The sequence below is a fragment of the Schistocerca piceifrons genome, chromosome 6 (genome assembly GCF_021461385.2).
Source record: "Schistocerca piceifrons isolate TAMUIC-IGC-003096 chromosome 6, iqSchPice1.1, whole genome shotgun sequence".
Lineage (NCBI taxonomy): Eukaryota > Metazoa > Arthropoda > Insecta > Orthoptera > Acrididae > Schistocerca > Schistocerca piceifrons.
This window is the reverse complement of record NC_060143.1, coordinates 226,700,817-226,722,039: the sequence shown is the minus strand read 5'-3', so window position 1 is coordinate 226,722,039 and position 21,223 is coordinate 226,700,817.

The following is a 21,223-nucleotide window of genomic DNA, read 5'->3' as shown; positions in this document are numbered from 1 at the left end:
AGATCAAATTGCAAAGTGATTTAAGTAAGATATCTGTATAATGCGAAAAGTGGCAATTGACCCTGAAGAATGAAAAGTGTGAAGTTATTCACATGTGTACTAAAAGAAATTCGCTAAATTTCGATTACGCGATAGGTCACATAAATGTGAAGGCTGTAAATTCAAATAAATATATAGGGATTACAATTACAAATACCCTAAATTGGAACGATCACATAGATAATGTTGTGGGTAGAATCAACCAAAGACTGCGATTCATTGGCAGAACACTTAGAGGTGCAACAAGTCTACTAAAGAGACTGCTTACACCACCCTTGTCAGCTCTATTCTGGACTACTGCTATGCGGTGTGGAATCCTCATCAGTTGGGACTGACGGATGACATCGTAAAAGTACAAAGAAGGGCAGCTCGTTTTGTATTATCGCTAAGTAGGGGAGATGGTGCCACAGACATGATACGTGAATTGGGGTGGCAATCATTAAAACAAAGGCGTTTTTCGTTGCGACGGGATCTTCTCATGAAATTTCAATCACCAGTTTTCTCCTCCGATTGCGAAAACATTGTGTTGGCACCCACCTACAGAGAGAGAACTGATCATCACGATAAAATAAGAGAAATCAGGGCTCGCACAGAAAAATTTAAGTGCTCGTTTTTCCCGCGCCCCGTTCGAGAGTGGAACGGTAGAGAGACAGCTTGAAGGTGGTTCATTGAACCCTCTGCCAGGCACTTTATTGTGAGTAGTAGAGTAATTACGTAGATGTAGATGTAAATGGAGTCTAGTTACGTTATTCAGCAAAACGCCTGAAACGTAGTGAATTGAAGATTAACTGAAAGCAAAAACCAATTATTAACTTTATTCCAGTTATTTCTCTTTACGTTACTGTATGTAGTTGATATATTTGTTTTGAATTTACCGGGATCTGAGACAAGGCGCATGAAGAATTTTATCCGTATAAAAACCTCCCGAAGTATTCACTTGCATAGTTAATGAAATATTCACAATAATAAGTGTATTGTTCCAACAAAAATTTGTAGGGCATCAACATTTTGTCTATCAAAAATCCAAGAAATTAATCTGGTTGCAATATTTTTACCCATACTGTACAATGGTTATATACAAAGTCCTCAAATGCTGTCTTCTTTGTACGGTTATGTATATCACTACTGGCTGAAAACTGTTGTTAGTTTGTGTTTCTAAGGTTATTTGTTTAATCCAATGATGTTGTTGTAGCTGGAGTATTACTAAATTCTAACAGATAACTGAAAATAGGTTGTTCAGGTACATCCCAAGTAATGAATGAGTTCAGCGTACTGAATTCAATTCAGTTTTGTTCTCATCACTGCACTGGCGGAACTGGAAAATTTTACGTCGTGAAGCAGTAATCCGATGTTTATCAAACTTCACAGAGGTTTTCATCACATTACAGGAATGACCTTTTATCCCATTTGGAACACAGGTTCATCGTCAACATCGTATGAGATGTGACTTCGAGGGGCACGAACACACCCTTATATTCTTTAAGGTAGGGAATCACACAGGATCCGAAAGTCATTTCGAGTAATTTAATGTTCTGCCTGAAACACATGCTGGCTCGGTTTCTTAAGACAGCTTCGTGGAGCCTAGTGTGAAACTATACACTTTCCCATAGCTTACCAGACATGCCGTACGGCTGACAAACCGGATGATTGTGCGTTTGTGTTGTGAATTGCCTTGTGCTGACTCAACAATATACTCCTGCAATATACCATTTGGTACAATGGTCATTAAGTGGTAAGTATTTATTCTCCCTTTACTAAATATCAAATCTGTCCTCCTGCAATATCCAATAGCTTCTTAAACCCTATTTCCAGGAGTTGAAGAAGTATGAGTCTCGAAAATCGCTGTTTTCTGTGCCCTTTGTCCAGGTAGTCTATGAGCAACCTGGCATCCACCTGACCGTCACAAAATGAAACGAGTTTGATCATTGGTCACCATAGATGCCACTCTGTGCCCCAGTTGACTCTGGCACTATGCAATGCAAACTCACAATGCAAACTCCTCTGGCCTGTGTTAGAGAGTCTGCAGTCAATCACACTGTGGAACTCAAAATCTCAACCCAGTTCCCAGTACGCAGTAAGTTTTTGTGTATTATTTTCTCAAACGATGAAAATCTTTGACACGGATGAGGCAAATTATTAATTGCGAGTACAGTATAAACTGCCTGCGAGAATTGGAGGTTCCGTGTTACGGACTCATCTCTCTGGAATAAGTAACCAATGATGTATATTTGAAGACTCTGTGCGAAGCGATTACAGAGATCGGACGTGTTTGATGTTGGAGAGATTTTGCTATTGTTGTGCGACGCAGTTAAGCTCCAGTGTGAATTTTTAGTTAGTCGATTGCACAATAAACAAATTAAAAAAATAATACGCATTCAAGGTGTGTATTTATCAATTTTAAAAGATTTGACTAACATCCTTCAATCACGTGACGTAGATCGATTGGAGTGTGGAATGATAGTGCGAGCCTGCATCTTTCCATGGTCAATATTCTTCGAGAGAATATGGCAGAAGCAATAAGCTTTTAGTTGATAAAAAAAGTTGGACACATCAATCTATACACATCACACAACATAGCACATAGTTGTGCCGAACGATCTTCGCAGAGAAATAAACATTTTAGAGATTTCAGGTGGAACAGTTCTGACGAGAAGTATCAGTGAGATCGTCGCTGCGGGACGTATGTCTAGTTCTCCTGTGGTAGTTAGAACTAAAGACTTATATTCTTTAGCTTTTAAAGGACTGAAGCTAAAACGTAAATAAAACCACTGGAAATCATAACTAGAAATACCAAAAATAAATAAGAAGCAGAAAACATTCTTAAACAAAATTTCTTAAATTAATTAATTAATTAATTAAAATATAATCTACTATGGCTCTCTGTGACACTACTTGTCACTTGTTCCCGGATTTCAACTATTGTCATCCGAACAATGCTACAAAGTTCGCGGTGCCGCCCTTCTGGTAGGAACCACGCTCCCTCTTCGTGCCATAGTATTGTTCAGTCTCTTCACCATCCACTCCTTCTGCAGGTTTTGCACTGCACTGCACTGTGGCGTCTATTGTTATGATGCCCCCGTTTTCCTCACGCCCATGATTTGGCCTTTCTTAATACCAGTAAGATGGCGATAAACTGCACGTGTACGTACTGTTGGCGTGATGTGTTACAATTTCCACTTAAAACCTTAGACACAGCATATAGCCATTATGTAGACGAGAGCCGGGCAAAGTGGCCATGGCTGGCGAAGTTGCTGTTGGGCTCCTGGCGAATGTGAGGTACTGGCATGACGCGGGAATTACTTCAACTTGTTCTCCCTGGAAGTCCGTCACTCCTGGGCGTTCCTGAGAATTACTACACTTTTGTGGATATTAGTTACCCTGACGTAAAGTAAATGGCCACTTTGGGTATTCCTTGTGGAAGGGGTATGTGACTTAGGTGTTTTTCATTATGTTGACAGTGTTGTATCTCGAGTCCACAATCCTACTTTAATTACTGATATATTGGTCATGCTATTAGAGGGTATACACCTTTCGTGTAATTTTGTAAATGCAGGTGAAGCGCCTAAAGTTTGGTGGCTTTTGTCTACTTTGTGCAAGGGTAAAAAGTGTAAAAAAGTGTAAGTAGCGACCGAAAGAAGTGCTCCACAGCGATATTCGCAGCAAGTCCTTACAACAGTGACCGACTAGCAACAAATAAAGAAGGAGCAGAAAAAGAAATTAAAAAGCAGGGAAAACGGAAAGGAGCGGAAGAGAGGAAAGGCAATAAAAAGAAGACTGCGAAGAGCAGAAAACGCAACTGTAGGAGAGTTCTTTTTGACAGCAATGATGAAAATAGAGTGAGCATGTACTGCTAAATTCAGCCCCAGAAGAGAAGAGGTTCAAAATGGCTCTGAGCACTATGGGACTTAATTGCTGCGGTCATCAGTCTCCTAGCACTCAGAACTACTTAAACCTAACCAACCTAAGGACATCCCACACATCCATGCCCGAGGCAGGATTCGGACCTGTGACCGTAGCGGTCGCGCGGTTCCAGATTGTAGCGCCTAGAGCCGCTCGGCCACTCCAGCCTGCAAGAGAAGAGGGTTTAGTGCCAGTTTTGTTCGCTATGGCCCCACGAACTCTGTACATCAGGAATATTTCTTTCTTAAAATAGTTTCTTGTCCCTTACTTTTGAGCTTAAGAGGAAGTCGTCAGTTCGTCCGCTTATGGCAGGTAAAACCGCTATTTTTCCACTTTTGTGAAAACTTAATTGTGTAAGTTATTAAATCTGATCCTAAAGTAAATTATTCTATTTTATACCTCACTATTTTCAGATTACAATCACTGAGCTCTGTACATTTTCGTCTGTTACTACTCAGCTTAAAAAACAGGAATACCTTAGCCTGACCACTTCCCATGGCTCTCTCCTACTCAAACCTGAATTCATTTTTCCTGAACTGAAAATGAGCCTTCATAAAGATGACATTTTAACCAGCATAATCCCTGACATAGAAGCACTGGATTACCAGTATGGTAGGATTCGGGAAATGAGTTCGTGGAATTAACATTCAAATCTTCGTTAGTGTATCATCAGTTGAATTGCAGGCCATCTGAGCTCTTTTTGAAAACAAAGAGTACTTGGCCCCTGCGCAGATAGTGTAATAAGTGAGTAAAGCTTCCGCAGTGTGCGGAATAATCCATATTCTTTGCATATCACGCATCTGGTCGAATACGTTTGTCTGTCGTCGTTTCTCAGCAGCGTTTTCGCGTTAATTTCAACCTTGAGCGCCCGAATGCTACTCTCAGGTAGGTTAACAGTCTGAGAACAGCAACACGTAATTTGGATCTTTTGAACTGATGGAAATAACACTTTAAGAAACACGATAAAAAAATTCTATTCCCACAACATCTGTACTGTTCATCGGTCGAAGGCGTCACATTAAGAGTATCAAGCGGACTTCGTCGTTCGAAGACAGTGCTGCTTGAAGAAAACAGAAACGAAGTAACTATCATGAGTGATCAGAGTTATTTTCATTTGGATTGGGGAGATCAACAAAAAGAATGTCCTATATGAGGTAAAGAGAATTCTTTTAAGATTTGTAAGAATGTTCTCCGTTCAGAGGATACACCATTCAGCGTGAGAATTGCATTCTCATCATCGCTGTCCCGTATTTTATAAACCCTTATGTTCACATTGTCAGTACTTTCTTGCATCCACAACTAAGAAGACAACAACATTCTGGATGCGTATTTCCAACATGATGTTGCAACCCTACACACTGCACGATTACCAGTGCAGAAAGCTCGACACATTATTCCAGGAAGGATCATTACACGTTTTAGCAACGTACTCTGCGCATGAAGGTCCCTTGATCTGACCACTTGCGATATCATTTTGTACTTATGCACGCACCAGGGCGGGGCCTTGACATAACTGGAGGCGATCAAGTTGAAAGTGGAAAAAGTTTGTAAGGTACTTAGTCGGTTAGCAAAGGCTCCAAACCTCTGTTCAAGAATATCATCTATCAGATTATCATTAACTCTTCATTAGAATTAAAACTGAACTCTTTGAGCGAAAAAACTGGTCTTTTTTCTCGTTGAAACTCAAGTGAGAATGACAGTCTTACAACTATTGCATTTATTTTGCATTGTTTGTAATTTTGGCCGCTGTGGCCGAGCGGTTCGAGGCGCTTCAGTCTGGAACCGCGCGACAACTACGGTCGCAGGTTCCAATCCTACCTCCGGCATAGATGTGTGTGATATCCTTGGGTTAGTAAGGTATAAGTAGTTCTAAGTTCTAGGGGACTGATGACCTCAGATGTTAAGTCCCACAGCGCTCAGAGCCTTTTTCTTTTGTAATTTCTAAAAACAAACATGGAAGCATCCGATGTGTGATTTAGTGGATACATGCACGCAGTTTACTACAGAAACTGAATTGTTATTAATAGCACTGAACACATAGTTTTAAAAGTTCTTTGATGTAACAATTCTGGAGTTTTTCAAAGCTGTTAACTGAAATTTGATGTCTATCCTAAATAATATGAGGTACGAAAATACTCGAGAAACACGAATAATGAACACGTTCGATACCGACAAGCTTTGGCAGAAAAGAAAGGTATTTGTTAGTGATTTCCTTATATTCCACAAATAACTTTGGCGCTAAATTTGATTGAATATTAACACAACTATTATTGTCTCCTTTGGCGCTAAATTTGATTGAATATTAACACAACTATTATTGTCTCATATATTATTACTGTACCTATAATAACTACATCAGGCAACGTTTTTCCTTTTATGAACGTTTAAGCCCCCCAAAAGACAATATAGACAGTGTATTTGATTACAGAGCCATAGTTTTTCCGTGTGAATCCCATATAATTTGAGGGGTGAGGCTATGGGATGCCGAGCTACATTCGATCACTGTCCTAAATAACACTCTGTGACTGGTGGTGTGATACCGTGCTGACATGGCACATGCTTTCAGGTCTCAGAGACGTGACGAGAGAACCGTAAGGTGATGCTAGAGCAGCGAACCTTCTGCCGTAACTGGTGCCCTGTGATAGGCTAAATCATGCCAAGACACGACATTGCTCACATCACGAGGAGAGCAGGTGCTGCCTTCATAGGTCTGTTAGGACGAGGTCACGACTCTGCGTTAGAAGCCAGAATTCTCTACGAGAATGTAATCTACATTTCTATACTAAACACTCGTCTCGTATGTCACGAAATATACCGTTTTCTAGAGGCATTGTAGCCAATTTCCCGTGAAATAGTATCATAATTTCACGGCCAGGCGATATCACATCAAAACGTAATCACATGTGTGTCCCATAAAATTATTCATCACCGATTGGCGGATCTATAGTTTGTATTAAATTTTGAACTAAGTTGGTTTTTCTTTGACAGCTGGGACTATAACCAATTCGACGCGACCAACGTCGAGGGAACAGTACTAATAAATTTTTTTTTTTAATTATGAGCTATACAGCAACAATTTATGTCTTCCTTTGTGCAGTCATTTTTCCTACATTATAAGTATGTCGAACGGTAATGTGATCCTGGAAATCTTGCACATATTTGTTTTATTTCTACCCTGGAATGGTATGTGTGTTGTTAAACTGATTAGAGAGTGATTACTTTTTCATTTTGAAAAGGGTTGAAAGTGGATACTGACTTCGTCATAAGAAAGTTAACTAGCCGTAGCGACTGACATCCGCATTAATGTAGAGAGGCAGTAAATACGGCACAGAACAAATGGTTTTGTTTTACAGATGTTTAGGGTGTTGGAAAATAGATGTGCAAAGGCTACCAGCTTATTGACTACTCAGTTACTTTTCGTGATCGCCTCTGCTCATCTTTTACTAACAAAAAAAGTCATCAGTTTTCCCATCACCTTCTGGAGGAAAAAGGGAAAGTGAAGACTCGTGAATCCAGACACTCCAGAACTTGCGTGAAAGATACAGGAGCATGTATGATTCACTGTGTCATAGCCAGCACGGTGATGCATGTAGTTAGCCAATATTGCTAACTACGACCCGGCGGGACTACACTTTGAAGAGCAGACAGTAAAGCCAAACTCAGTCAACGGCTTTTCGGAAGCAAACTGGAACAAAAATGACGCATTTTTATATGATTGATGGGAGATGTGAAAGACTTGTCTTCTATGGCCTAGTAAGGGCGAGAGCCACATTGCATGTTACGAATAAGTATTTGTGTTGCTACAAAGCGAGTGCAGCATTCAAGGTGTGCTGAAAGGAGAGTGGGGGTGGGAGATTTGTGGATTCAACACCCCTCCCCTCCTCCGCCTCCCACGGGGAAAGTAAGAGGTGGATACCTTTTCAGCACAGGTACCTGTTCTGCCCTGCGTGGGAGATCGGCAAGTTGAATCCCTGGGTACTTTATGTTTCACATTTGACAATGTCTTCGTATTTGAAACGGATCTGAACGTACCGGTATTCCTAATAGAGGGGTCGGTCGGCATGTCCTTCTGGCGACAAGTAACCGACCGACGGCAAAGCGTACTTGGCTTACATTCCTAGTACCTTTCGTTCCTCGGCCCACATTATTGTCGATGGTAGACAGGTGTTCCAGTTCATTGTGCTGACACTGAGAACAAACAGCTTACTTTCACTAAACGCGTACGTCGGATTTCCTCAATGTTTAGATGAGAGTAACGATTTAATGCAGACAATTCAGTGTTGTGATCGACAACACTCTGAGCAAATTCTAAACTGAGCTTCTATTAATATTACTTCATCCCAGTTTAATTCAGGCGTTATGCGTTGTACAGCAACTTGCAATAATAAATTAGATGTCTGACGATATGTGAGACTTGTAGACCATTTGCTCTTTCTAGTGTAAACTAGTTATTTAGCTACTTGCCTGTGCTTCTCTAGTCTTAAATTCCTTATGTTGGTGTAGTATAGATTTATGTCTTTAGTAATGATAGCAAACGCAAGTGGTGGGCATGAATGAGTCTCGTCTCTCACAGTTCAAGGTGATGTTGGCTTTGGCGACGCAGTTTCGGGCTGCTACCATTGGGTATCTCTATAGGGCACCACATGCGTACATCTAACGCACGTTCAACACGTCCCACGTGTCCACTTCTGTGGCTGGCCCAATTACTGCCCCTCACATGGGTTCGATCGGTAGGTCGTTTCAAAACATGGCTGATAAGGAGCCTGAGCCATTTTTAGTTGTTTACTCCGTTTTAGAAGTAGCTTATCGGCCAGCAAGGTGCGTGCAATCAAGTGGATGGGGTTGTTGGTGGTTGGGAGCTCCAATGTCAGACGAGTGTGGCTGGCCCAAATACTGCCCCTCACATGGGTTCGATCGGTAGGTCGTTTCAAAACATGGCTGATAAGGAGCCTGAGCCATTTTTAGTTGTTTACTCCCTTTTAGAAGTAGCTTATTGGCCAGCAAGGTGCGTGTAATCAAGTGGATGGGGTTGTTGGTGGTTTGGAGCTCCAATGTCAGACGAGTGATGGAGCTACTTGAGGTTATGGCTGTTAAGGAGGTGAAGAAATCCACTGTGCACTCTGTATACATACTGGGGACAGTCGTCCCAGGCGTTGAACGGGGCTTTCCGGATGCCTTGCAGAGCGCACGGCAACACTGCAAGTGTTGGCTCATGTTGATGCCAACTATGTGCCACGCATCAAACTAGAAATAGGTTTATTTACTGATATCTAAAACTGGAGATAAGTTCAACTGGATTTCCTACCAAGGACATAATGGTTCTCAGAAAGAACCTGATCAAATTCATATGGTGTTAAAGTTAGAAGTAGTTAAAAATGGTTCAAATGGCTCTGAGCACTATGGGACTTAACATCTGTGGTCATCAGTCCCATAGAGCTTAGAACTACTTAAACCTAACTAACCTAAGGACATCACACACATCCATGCCCGAGGCAGGATTCGAACCTGCGACCGTAGCGATCACGCGGTTCCAGACTGAAGCGCCTAGAACCGCACGGCCACACCGGCCGACAGAAGTAGTTAAACACGTGGTTGAGACTGGTCTCTCGGTGAATTAGTATGAAGCTGATTCATCCGTCACTTCTTGGTAGAACAACATAATTATAAAAAAGAAACACAGTATTGTGTAAGTTCTGCAGAATTCATTTCTATAGTTACTCGCTCTTCAGGTTACAAGCCAGCATCAGAATTTAACTGACCTCAGGTATCTAAAAGATTACATTATTTGGAAATAATATCTACCTTTTTAGTGAAACTACCTCTGCACTGCAAAAAGATGCCATTTACATTGTTTTCGTCAGTCTAGATGAGTAACATATTTCCCAACATCGTTTTTGCGCCGGCCGAAGTGGCCGTGCGGTTAAAGGCGCTGCAGTCTGGAACCGCAAGACCGCTACGGTCGCAGGTTCGAATCCTGCCTCGGACATGGATGTTTGTGATGTCCTTAGGTTAGTTAGGTTTAACTAGTTCTAAGTTCTATGGGACAAATGACCTCAGAAGTTGAGTCCCATAGTGCTCAGAGCCATTTGAGCCAAGCCCAACATTGTTTACAGATATTCTAACTCCGTTGAATACGGTGGTCAGTTAACATGTGATGGCGGCCTAGTAAGCCGAGAACTGGTTAACTAAATGTGGCTTAAATTCAGAGAAATAGTGGCGTCAGCAAATAAGAGTTTTATAGCAAGTAAGTAAATAAGGAACGTAACAGATCGCCCAAGGCACAAAAAATATATCACGACACTGTCGCAGAAGCAACGAAGAAAGCATCCCAGATTTAAAACAGTGAAAACTGTCGAAGGCTGGCGACAATTTACAGATGCTCGAAACTTAGCGGCCGGCCGGTGTGGCCGTGCGGTTCTAGGCGCTTCAGTCTGGAACCGCGTGACCGCTACGGTCGCAGGTTCGAATTCTGCCTCGGGCATCGATGTGTGTGATCTCCTTAGGTTAGTTAGGTTTAAGTAGTTATAAATTCTAGGGGACTGATGACCATAGATGTTAAGTCCCATAGTGCTCAGAGCCATTTGAACCAGTTTTTGAAACTTAGCGTGGACTTCGATGAGAGACTTCGTTAATAGTTTCCAATACAAAATTCTATATCGAAACTAGGATGTGACTGGTTGTAAATAAAGTATACCTGCACCGAGTCACAATAAATACCTGCGCTGTGAGATAGCAATGGTGATGTTACCAATGACAGCACACTAAAGCGAAGTTAATAAACACTGCTTTCAAAACTCCTTCATCAAAGAAGAGTCAGTAAATAATTCAGAATTCGGATCGAGAACAACTGCCAATTCGAGTAATTTTTGAAGTAGATACCCTTGCGCGGCCATCCTCTGCAGAAAGCACAGAAATACTTGTTTTATAAATAAAACCACCTTTTTTTTGCTGCAACTTAATTCATTTTCCCAGCCGCGTTTCGGCTTTTTCTTGCTCTAAGGTATCTTCAGTGGGACCCATAACTACACAGTTTTGTTATTTTTAGATTATCAAACAGTTCATGGCGCGTTCTTTATGTAAATAAGCAATTACAATTTTGCTGTGATCTGCGTTTGCTCTCATCTCGTCTGAAGGTAGCACTACCAGTTGATTTCCAATACATAAGCACAAATTTCTATTCCGAACTTTTTCACACTGTTCACCATGTTTCTCCTTTTTTATGGTGTACTAATATTCTTTTGCCACTAGATACAGCTATTTCTTAGAACACTGGGCTTTTAACATGGTAAATATTGTAATTTCATTATGTTTTTCCTTCTATTTGGCTTGTTTACTTACATGTTGTCAACCTAACGAAGCACATGTTGAGAAAGAACTTCTGTTCATGATGTTTGTGTGTATGTGTGTGTGTGTGTGTGTGTGTGTGTGTGTATGAGAGAGAGAGAGAGAGAGAGAGAGAGAGCTGAAGAGTGTGTGTATGGCTTTTTTTCTTTTTAATAGTGTGTGGGTGGGTGGGGTGGGCGTGGTCTGATTTGAAGAGTGTTGAATATGAATGTAATAGCTGCTAGAGAGTGGTTGAAAGCTTTGGTGACAGAAGATTTTACTTTTGGTTTCAATATTTTTTCGAGGGATTCATGTATAAGTGAGTGGAACGGTGTTGGGTGGTATTATTGTTCTGATTATCATTATTATATTAAGATTTGGGAGCGTTATTCCTTTATTCTAGAGAAAAATACAGCCAAAACTGACAAAAACAGAGACATTTACCAGAAAGTAGGTATATATCAGCTACAGTGTAATACTTGTGAAAGCAGATACATAGGACAAACAGGTAGAACATTTGATATCAGATACAAGGAACACATGAGACCCTGGAAGTATGGGAGAAACCACTCCTCATTTGCAGAACACTTAAGAGAACATAACCACATACCAACCACAAGAGAAGAGGGCATGAAAACAATTAGAATCAACAATAAATAACACCTCCTAACCCTGCAAGAGAATTACCAGTTACAGTAAACGAAAGCAGTAAGGAAAACTCTATTGAATGATGAAATACACATACCAAACAGTTCATTGTGTGCATTAACATTTAAAATAATGGAATAACGCTCTCAAAGATTAATATAATAATATTAATACCACCCAGTATAATAATAGTACCACCCAACACGTTTTCATTCACTTTCCCATGAGCCCCTACACAGAACAATGAAACCAAAAGTCGAATCAGGTGCCACCAATGTTTTCAACCACTTTCTAACAGATATTACATTCATATTCAACATTGTACAACTCAAATCACCAACAACTCATCACCCCCACATACACACCCTATTTAAAAAGAACTCAACCCCCGCAACACACTATTAAAATAAAAGCCATTTACATGCTCTTCAGATCTCTCTCTCTCTCTCTCTCTCTCTCTCTCTCACACACACACACACACACACACACACACACAGATATGGACAACACGAATAGAAGTTGGTTTTGAAAATATACTTCCTTAGGTTGGCAACATGTTACAATATTTACTTTGTTAAAAGCACAGTGTTTGGATAAACAGCTATATCTTGTGACAAAAGAATAGTAGTAGACTTAAAAAAAGGAGAAACATGATGAACAATGGGAAACAGTTCGAAGTACACAATTGTGCTTATGTTTCGACAGTAAAACGGTAGTGTGAACTCCATACCAGATGAGAGGGAAAGCAGAATCCTGCAAATTGTAAGTACTTTCTTATTTATGTAAAGAAAGCGACGTGAACTGTTTCATAATCTAAAAATGAAATGACTCTATCGTTATAGATCCCATTAAAGAGAATCCTGCAAGTTGTAAGTACTTTCTTATTTATGTAAAGAAAGCGACGTGAACTGTTTCATAATCTAAAAATGAAATGACTGTATCGTTATAGATCCCACTAAAGATGCCTTACGGCAAGAAAAAGGCGAAACACGGCGGGGAAAAATAAATTAAGTTGCAGCGAGAAAAGGTGGTTTATTTACAAAACAACCCTTGTATAATCACCTTAAACCATTTAATAAATGCAAGTATTCTGGTCCTTATCGTATACCAGGTAGGATCCTTTTTGAGTATCCTGATGAACTAGCTCCATTTTCAACACACAGCAGGTTCCTTGACCTATGGTCAGTAGATAAAGACTGGAAAGTTGCATAGGTCACATAAATACACAAAAAAGTAGTCTAAATAATCCACTGAATTACAGAAGCTATACTGCTGACATCGATTTACTGTAGGATTTTAAAACACATACCATATTCTAACATTATGAAATATGTCGAAGAAAACTGTTTATTGTCACACAGGTTCAGAAAATACCTTTCTTGTGAAGTACAATTAGCTCTTTTTTCATATGGAATGATAAGTGCTATCAACATTATTCTCGCTTTGATTCCATAGACACAGATATCTAAAAGGCTTTTAACACCGATCCTCAAGTGCTGTTCATAATCAAATTGTATGCCTGTGGAATGTCACGCGACTGGATTTATGATTTGCTTTCAGAAAGGTCACAGCTCCTTCTAATTGAAAACAAGTCAATTAGTGAAACCGAAGTGATTTCTGGAATTCCCAAAGGAGTTGTTTTAGGTACCTTACTGATTTTAATCTATGTAAATGATTTAATCTGAGAAACAGTCTTAAATTGTTTGCGGATGGTGTTATCGTTTGACTTCTACTAAATTCGTCAGACGATCAAAACGAGTAGCAAAATTATTCCAATGAGATTTACGAGTATGCGTGGTGTGAAAAGCAGCAATTTACGCTAAACAATAAAAACAGTGAGATCTTCGGTTACACGACAAATAACACAAATCTAAAGATTGTCCATTCAACTAAATGACTAGAGGTTAGACTTACAAACAATTTAATTTAGAGTCATCACATGTGTATGGGGAATGCGAACCAAAAACTGTTTTAATGCAAAACACTTCGAATATGCATCAGATCCACTACACTGTCTAGGCCACACTTGTCCTCCTCTTCCTGGAGTTTTACTGCACAATGTAGGCGTCTTACCAGATAGAATTGGCGGAGGACATCGGAAAAGTTCCGAAAATGCAGCACGTTTTGTATTACCCTGAAGCAGGGGAAAGAGTGTCACGGTTTTGGTACGTGAGCTGGGATGGCAATCATTGAAGCAATGAAGTTTTTCATGGGGCGATGTTTATTCACGAAATTACAATCGCCAGCTTTCTCCTCCGAATGCGAAAATATTTTCGTGACTCTCACCTACAAGGGTAACAGGACCATTATAAAAAACAATGGACATCGGATTTCTTACCGGAAGACTTTCCTTGTGCAATTTGAGATTGGAATAGTCGAAAAATAATGCGAAATTGGTTGTTTCAACTCTGCGGTACGCACTTTATTGGGGATTGCAGAGTAATAATGTAGATGTAAAGGTATAACTTCAGTTGCATTACTTCGTGCTTCGTGTAGTGTACCCGTTACTTCGTTTACCAAAACGAACCGATATGGCTCATGTAACTACGGTGTAGACTGATACTGAAGGTATATATATATATATATATACTTACAGTTTCAATTTTATAACTCCATAAAACACCAGTATACTATGCACCGAAGAACAGTTTCACAAGAAATGAAGATGAGAATATTTTCTCATTCTTCCATTTTATTTGTGTGCTCCACTTCTTAAGATCAACAAACTTAATCGTAGAAACTATTTTATGGTTCTTCCTTTTTATTTGCGTAATCCACGTATTTTCATCAACGAAGCCGGTAACCATGTTGCCGCATCGTTCTATAAAAAATATTCGGTTGTGTGTGCCTAGAAACTGTGTCCGTGATTCCTTCGTGTAGGAGGGTGTCTTTAGAGTATTATAAATAAATGTGATCTCTCAGTCGTTGATCCCTGTACCAAAGACAAAAACACATTTTAAGGTCAGTAGCACGAGAAACTAGACCAAGATGCAAATTTTTACTTTTTATTCATTCGATGACCAGTTTCGGGTCCAGACACATTTTCAAATCTTCATAAAATACTCGAAAATGGCATTTCCAAAGATCGCAAAAAACGTGCAAGGAACATTCACAATGCCTACAGGTATGAACTCAAAATGTTCATTGCACATTTTTGATATCTTCGGAAATGCGATTTGCAACTATTTTATGATGATGTGAAAATGGGTCTCGGCCCGAAAGCAGTCATCGAATGAATAAAAAGTACAAATTTTCAGCTTAGGCAGGTTTCTCGTTCTACTGATTAACAAAAGTTGCTGACCCGAGCTATTCCAGCATGCTGAAAGTTTGTATAAATACATTTGAAGTTATCGCTGTCTCCTTTCGACATAACTTTGAGATACAAAACTTTGTAAGAACAGTTTGAAACATGACGCTGGCAGTCTAATGACAAATGAATTTTGTAAAACATTAAACTTCGACTATCTAGGAGAGACATTTGAAGTTGTTGAGTCGCTGAGACCATGAGCAAGCTAGCTGAAAACACGAAAAGAAAGAAACGTAAAGTAAAAGCAATTACACAGTCCATTAACCGTCGGAAAGCCTTTCTTACATTATTTCTTTGATGTCGAACCATTTACTGCAACATTAAATTCAGCCGCTGACGCTTTACCTTTCGCTTGCAGGATTTCCTTCCGTGGGGTACTTTAGATAATGCAATGTAAAAATCTTCGGCCGACCAAAATTAAAACTAAAATATGGCGAATCATTAGACATAAATTTTGATAGAAAATGGTCCCCGCCACGCCAAAATCTCATCATACAAAGATATAATAAATATAGTAACCACATGGTCCTTCCGATTCACGCGATAATCCCTGAAACAAAACTAAATGGAGCAAAGGTAAACGTATCCCAGAAGTTCTACCACAGTATTCGACTCTGCTCCATTATAGACCCGTATGTCGTGAGAAACCCAAAAAGAAAAAACAAATTGTTGAACCTGCATGAGTTAATAGAACGAAATCGTCTGTACAAATTCTTGTTGACCATGACGGCACCGAAATGCAGGATGATAAAATGGAGGCCGAAATATTAGATCCGTTGTTATTGTGAATATACGTGGGGTCAATGGAGAACGGTACTTCCTTTGGTAGAACATATTATTCCTATAAGCTCCAAACACACACACACACACACACACACACACACACAAACTCGTATTGAACTCAAGAAGAATGAATTTAAACTGTAACGAGTCTACTTTGATTAACAATTTAGGGGACTCTAATGTATCAGTTCCAAAGAGACACAGACATATTTCTATCGATACTGCAGTTTGTAACCAGAATATTTGTATGAAAATGAACTGGGAGTGACAGAGTATCTTGTGCTGCTCTTTAGTCTAGAAATAAGCTGGAATAACCTAAAGTCTCAAGCGAGGCTCTTTGGATACAATCAAGCGTTTTGCCACAACATATCGGTTCATAGCAGTTAAACTACAGTGTAACATACAAAGTCGCCACAATCACTGCTGTGAAAGTTGTTACCATCTGACAGATGGAGATACACTAGCGCCCCTAGCAGCGAGAAAGTCAACCATAAGGTTAGTGTATGTTTTTAATTATTTTTCTTCCTAACTAACGAAAGAGTTCTTATATACTGGCATGCCATGCATTAGCATATAAATCAAGAGACACGAATGATTCTGAAATAAATGCATAAACAGCAAAATCTCACTGATTTACCGATATAAGCTACAATTTACTCATGGGTGAAACACTTTCAAATATGTCTACAACTTCAGCTTACTCTGCATCAAAGAAAGAGAACAATTTCATGCGTGAAAAGCATATATCTCTGCTGTCGTCCTTCCCAATTTCCGGAGGCAGTTTCTTGACAGGTAACACTTTGCTCGTTCTTAAACTTAATTCGACTTTCTAACACACGACTGTTTTTGTGAAATTGTGAAGTTCCAAAATAGTTGCGGAGAATAGGAGCAGCAACATGGGTATTAAATATTTTCGTTTTTTCGTAATATCCGTCACAGTTGCGACAATATGGACAGTCCCAAACTATTCTCTACAAAGAAATGACTGTTATCGCAACTCTGACCGATACTGCAAAAAGTAAAAATATCCCTGTAACTTGAATTATTTCTGCTTCAAAAGCGAATGTGTTGAAGGTTCCTGGCATTTATAGCTCAAATGCAGTATCAGTTGCCGAAATATTTTTTTCTTTTAGTATTCGGAAACAGTTTTATTGGATTCGACTTTTTGTTATCACGCCTGTGTAGTTTTTCCCTTCAGCTACAATTATGGAAGCTTATTTGATATGTTGAAAAACTTAGCTGTTGCATTCCATAAAATTTTTCTACGTTCCACTGACCTGACTGGGAGTGTAATGAAAAAACTTGTCGCTGTCGAGTAGACATCTGAAGTCTTTCTGGAAAAGGTCAGCTTTTCTCCTGTTGACTAGCCACCTTTCTTTTGGTTCTTAAAAGAAAACAAAATTGTTGATTAAAAACTGTAGGTTAGAGTAGAACTGTTAATATAGTGCCCTCTACTGTACTCTTTAACACTTCCCAAGGTTTAGATGCAGATACTTGTGGCAACGCTGAATCTGGACATCAGGTTGAAAAGTCTGTGATGCGGTTTTGACAACAACGCCGTCACGCAGCTTGATAATGGATGAACGATCTTCACAAGTTCATGTAAAAGGATTGTAGTACTGGACTGTAGTTCGGGGCACCCGAAGATAAGGTGTTCTGTTGTTTCCTCTTCCCCACAAGAGCGGAAAGGTGTCCCTACATTGTGAATCCTGTGAAGATGTTTACGTAAATATCCATGCTTAAATCAGAATCTGGCTATTAGAGAGCCGAGGCATCGAGGCACTGAATCTCTAAGAGATTTCGTGGAATAGCAGTCGACGGGTGAATTAGAGCATGCTCCTTGCCTTATTGTTTTTGTGTTTCTCCCATTCACGTTGTCAGTCTTCTGCCTTGCATCTGTATCGGCCATATCGGCATCCCTTACTTGGGAATACGCTGCAGATCGAGGGAGGTACCGCAGTGGTTAGCACAAGGGACTCGCATTTGGAAGTAGGACGGTTCAAACCTGCGTCAGGCCATCCTGACTTAGGTTTTCCCTGAATTCCCTAAATAGCTTCAGCCAAATGCTGATGTGGTTCCTTTGAAAGGACACGTCCGACTTCCTTCCCCATCCTTCCCTAATACGATGGGTCCGATGAGCTCGCTATTTGATTCCTTGTCCTCAAATCACCTAATCAACCAACAGTGCAGAAGGTATGTCCCTCACAGCAGCTTCTTTGGCTAAGCCAATCGATAGCTTCATTATCAACGAACTCACAACGAAATGGCCTTCTCCACGCATCGATGCAAACACTTCGATAACTCTGTGCACAACAGGGTTTTCGGTTGAACAACTGCTATAATTTGTAAGTACTGTTATAGCAGACAGAGTTACTGAGTAGGGAATGTAGAGTCCGTCACCCGCGAGCAGAAACGAAGTTCTTATACAATGAAGCGCCAAAGAAACTGGTATAGGCATGCGTATTCAAATACAATTGTATGTAAACAGACAGAATACGGTGCCGCTGTTGGCAAGTGTCTGATGCAGTTCTTACCTCGGTTACTGCTGCTACAATGCGATGTTATCAAGATTTCACTAAGTTTGAGCGAGGTGCTATAGTCGACGTACGAGCGATGGGGCACAGCATCTCGAAGATTGCGATGAAGTGTGGATTTTCCCGTATGACCGCATCACGAGTGTACCATTAATATCAGGAATCCGCTGGTAAAACATCAAATCTCCATCATCGCTGAGACCGGGAAAAGAACTAGCGAGAAAGTGACCAACGACGACTGAAAAGAAACAGTCAACGTGACAGAAGTATAGCCCTTCCGAAAATTGCAGCTGTTTTCAGCGCTGGACCATCAACAAGTGTAAGCGTGCGAAACATTCAACGAAAGATAATCGATATGGGCTTTCTGAGACGAAGGCCCACTCGTGTACCCTTGATGAATGAACGACACAAAGCTTTGCTACTCCCCTAGGGCGTCGACGCGGTCATTGGACTGTCGATGACTGGAAACATGTTGCCTGGTCAGATGAGCCTCGTTGCAAATTCTATTGACCAGAATGGACGTGTACGGATATAAAGAAAAACTCATAAATCCATGGACCCTGCATGTCAGCATGCTGGAGGAGGCTCTGTAATGGTGTGCGGTGAGTGCAGTTGGAGTGATACCGGACCACTGATTCGACTAGATGCCATTCTGACAGGTGACAGGAACGTAAGCATACCGTCTGATCACATGCATCCATTCGTGTCCATTGTCGGAATTGGGAAACCCCGTAAGCACAATGCGACACTTCGCAGGTCCAGATTTGCTACAGAGAGTGTAAAGACATTGCTTTCCCCGAAAGTCGATAATATTTTTTCCCCTTGTTCATTACCTTGTCGTAGTACATATTTATCATTTATTTCAACTATTCCTTATTTGTTAATACGTCACATTGTTTCTTCATTAATTTTGCTACTGTTTTATATTTTATATTGTACGGATATGAATGTTCTGGTTCTATATGCTCTGTAAATCTTTGGTTGGGCTAGGAGAAGTACTGTGACAGAGAGAGAACGAACGACTATCGATAGAGAGCGTGAGAGTTGTTGTGGTATCGTGGCCGGTTCGTGGGTGGAGAAACGTTGCAAACTTCGGAGTAAAAGACGGTGATACGCGGAGGAACAATTAATTACAGTGCGTCCGCTTTGTTAGTAGGAGACCGGGCATTATTAAGTGAAAAGTAAAATCTGAAAAGTATATCGAGTGTTTGCGGTGACGATTTTACATACTGTGTGGACTTGTGACAATTAGCCGTGAACCAGACACCACTGTCGTGTGGAGACACTAACTGTTAGAATTGCGTGAAAGCGGAACAAACCAAAATGTTAATGAGCCGTGGCGGCTCATATCGATAGTGCCACTATGGTGGTTTACTGCAATGGTCAGGGTGGTGAGCAGCGCCCTCTGGGACCTACGCAAGGAGTAACGAGGCGAGGTCCTGTGGGTGTGTGCTCCGGGACGTGGTGGAAGACGGTTGTCGGGTTGACGCAGCGAGTGTAGGACCGGACCTATCGCATGGAGATATACAAGTTGGCTCTGAACGGAAGGCGCCGTAGCAACCAGCGGGAAGCGGGCGTCCTGTAATTTGTGTGAAGGAGTAAAGATTTTTGCATTGGATGTCCCAGTGGTTCCCGAGAATTGCGGTGGCTGCCTTCGGAGAACAGAATTGGTAAGAGCTTGTGTCTACGCTCTTTTCCGTACGATGTTGCTGCCTGCCGTTATAAACGGGTGAAAATCAGGCAGTTGTATTGACTATACGGGAACTGGTGACGTAAAATTAGTCTCACTTGTACTGTGACAATTTAGAGGCGAAAACTGTGGTGGTTTCATTAGGTCTGGTTCTCTGCTGTGCAACCAAGGGCAGTTATTTGGGGTAACTGAAGGAGCACCATTGTTGGTCTAAGTGATACGTTCTCCACGTTTTGTCTATGGCTTTGCGAATCGAAATCGTGGGGGAGTACACGGGTGAGTAATTTGCTATTGTATTGATAGTTAAGTTGTAAAGACTGCTCTCTGGTGTGTTAAATCACGCGCTGATTTGTAGCCAATCTAAGCAGAAGTTACCATTGCTACTTGCTTATGTGCTACTGTCCTTGTGATTGGCGTTGTTTGTCTTTTGATTGTGGGTATGCTCACATTAAAAAAAAATAATTACGGCTACTATTCATAAGGGTTGTCTTGTAAGGAAATTGCTTAAGCTTTTATCATATGCTGGTCTGTTGCCTATCACATTGGCTTTCTATGCAGTAACTGAAGGAATGTGTATGGTGGTTCAAGATTGTAGGCTGACTAGTATTTGAACTGGTGTTGAGCTTAAGAGCGAGATCACCATCCCGCAAACGCTCACGCTGCGCGTGGTTAAATGTTCCGCTATTGGGGAGTCGGCTCTCTGTTCCTGGATTGTGTAAGGATACGTGATGATTGCATCGCTGTAGTTTTTCGCGTGCTAAATTTGCGGGGTGTCGGTGCCGTCCAGGGGCTAGACTTGTCGTGTATGTTATGTTGAAAGGGAATTAACTGTACCAAACTTAAGAGAGCTTTTAGTTTGTTTTAGGTCTGTACAAGGAATGATGTTGATATTTTGTCGATTGCGGCAAAAACTTCCAGTGTGGGGAGATCCTCTGAGGGACTTGTATTGTACTGTTGCAGTGCAGTCCATCTGAAACGTGCTGCTTAAAACTTGGGACT